The following is a 3,014-nucleotide window of genomic DNA, read 5'->3' as shown; positions in this document are numbered from 1 at the left end:
GGACAGTCTACAGGACCTGTCCGGTGCACCACCGGACAACCCAGAGGCCCCACCAGTCAGAGCTCCAACGGTCGAACCCTAACGGCCGGGTGACGTGGCTGGCGCACCGGACAGTGTCCGGTGCGCCATGCGACAGCAGACTTCCAACGGCCACATTTTGGTGGTTGGGGCTATAAATACCCCAACCACCCCACATTCAATTGTATCCAAGTTTCCAACACTTCCACACCTTACAAGAGCTATAGCATTCAATACAAGACACACCAAAGAGATCAAATCCTCTCCCAACCCCACACAAAGCTTTAGTGATTAGAGAGAGAGATTTGTTATGTTCATTTAAGCTCTTGTGCTTGGATTGCTTCTTTTCTTTCTCATTCTTCTTGTGACCAAACTCAATTGTAACCAAGGCAAGAGACACCAATTGTGTGGTGGTCCTTGCGGGGACTTAGTGTCCCATGTGATTGAGAAGAGAAGCTCACTCGGTCTAAGTGACCGTTTGAGAGAGGGAAAGGGTTGAAAGAGACCCGGTCTTTGTGACCATCTCAACGGGGAGTAGGTTTGCAAGAACCGAGTCTCGATAAACAAATCCTTGTGTCTCGTTACTTATTCGCTTGCGATTTGTTTTTCACCCCATCCTTCGGACTCGATTATATTTCTAACGCTAACCCAGCTTGTAGTTGTGATTAACTTTGTAAATTTCAGTTTCGCCCTATTCACCCCCTCTAGGCGACTTTCAATTCCTTCGTCCTCCGAAGCATTATTTCCCTTGGGATATAATGATCTTCGGACGAAGGTTGTGAAGGGCATACCTTCATCGACACAACATATAATGCTGAAGAGAGAATCATATAAAACATAAAAGATAATATAAACAGTCATATATTATTATCAGCTCATTTTTATTTTATTACTATGGAAAAATAGAAATGATAACAAATTACAAGTGTACCTTCGGCTTGAAAGAAGGTAAAAATACAAGCGTGACGCGAAAGCAAATATCAAGTCCGTGTGAACAGTACGGGAGCACTGTTCATCTATTTATAGGCACGGGACGCAGCCCATGTAAAATTACACCATGCCCTTTACATTTGCTAATAACTCTATAGTAACCCGTCGAGGTCTAAATAGCCTTTTCATCTTTAAGTCGATTTCCTTTTCTGCTATCATGCCGAAGCTCTTCTGCGCACGGCTTCGGCTCCGCGCCATCCTTCATATTCCTTTTGTGCTTCTTCACACTGTGGTTTTAACTCAAGTCCGAAGATACCTGTTCATGCATTATACTCCAGAAATTTTGTTAAATCATGTTTTTGAGGACCTTCGGAAGCCGAAGGCCCCCAACAGATCTAATTCGGATGACCGGATACGTCGGTCGCTACAAGTATCTCTTCCTTTTCGCAACTTGCTAGTTGCTGTGGACTTCTCACCCGCCTAAACTTTAAGCTCACACTGCTTGACTAAGAGGGTGTTTGGTTTTAGGGACTAATCTTTAGTCCTTTCATTTTATTCTATCTTAGTCCCTAAATTATTAAATGTGGAAAGTAAAATAGAGTTTTAGTTTCTGTATTTGGTAATTTAGGTACTAAAATGGTATAAAATAGAGGGACTAAAAATTAGTCCCTCGAAACCAAACACCCCTTAAACCAGCTCAGTTCGCTGCATTTCTAATCCGTTGATCGCGGTGAAACGTTATGGGATCTTTTAGGTTGATGCAAATGCGGCAGCCAGTCGTGATCACCTATGCGTCCATGATGCAGAAAGAATGTAATTCTAGCATGGCATAAGTTTAATTAATATCAATACTTATAATATCAAATAAGTCTTATTAGATTAATTATAGAATATATTGTATAACAAATTAATTTAGAGATAAAGTATCCGGTGCTCAAACCTTTATGGTGCTCATATACACATTTTAAATCTAAACCATCTATTTTCTATCCAACGACAACCGGCAATTTTGCAGAGAACCCCTCACACCACCACCCACCATCCTTGGTGTTAAAAGTTTTGCAGCTAGCTCCCTCCACCGTTTGGTTGAAGCGCAAAGGGGCCAGATTTAAAATGTGTATATGAGTATAATAACGGTTTAAACCGGATATTGTTGCCATAAATATGAATACTACTCACTAAAAAATTAGTCTAATGTAAACCACTTCAGGGCTAATTTGGGAACACCGTTTTTCCAAGAAATTTCAATTTTCCCAAGAGAAAATAAACTAATTTCCCATGAAAAAATGGAAATCCCTTGTAAAAATAGTGTTCCCAAACTAGCCTTTAATTAGTATTTATAGTTGCGTTTTTCTAGGACATAGGGAATAAGTGGTGACCTTTATTATGTTGTTTATGTTATATATAATAGACTATAAGTAAAAAATTATTCTTAAAAGAACAGTTTATTCTAGTTTTATAATTTTATGACTTCTAAAAAGTTTTTAATCGTGGTAGTAAATTTTTATCGCTTTCTTGTGTTAGTAAGGGCATGTACAACCCCATTTAATATGAGGTCTCTTAAGTGGTCTCTAGGGTGCTAATTGAAAAAAAATACAAAAGGTGGGCTCTTCGCGATGAGCTCGTCTCTACACGATTCTCCATACATATTGTCTCTTAGTTGCATTTATGTTCTAAAATCTCATGGTTGTGCATAGGATTGCTTAACTGTCTCTTATACTTGGAAAACCAAAACAACGTCTCAAGGTTTTACATGCTCTAAGAACGTTATCATTGAAACGTTTATGTAGCAGCTTGTAAATGAAAATCTGACACTGGTCTGCAAGATCCACAATAGGCTATCATAAGGGCACGATAAGGGCATGTACAGTGATGATTAATTGTCGGGGACCATAATTAGGGGTACCCTCAAGACCCCTAAATCTCAGCTGGTAACCTCCATCAGCACAAAGCTGCAAAGGCCTGATGGGTGCGATTAAGTCAAGGATCGGTCCATTCAAGGGACACGATCGTGCCTCGCCCGAGCCTAGCCTCGGGCAAGGGAAGCCGACCTCGGAGAACCTACG

The sequence above is a fragment of the Zea mays genome, chromosome 9 (assembly GCF_902167145.1).
Source record: "Zea mays cultivar B73 chromosome 9, Zm-B73-REFERENCE-NAM-5.0, whole genome shotgun sequence".
In the NCBI taxonomy this organism is placed as follows: domain Eukaryota; kingdom Viridiplantae; phylum Streptophyta; class Magnoliopsida; order Poales; family Poaceae; genus Zea; species Zea mays.
The sequence above is the reverse complement of the archived record's forward strand: the minus strand, read 5'-3'. Positions refer to the sequence as shown.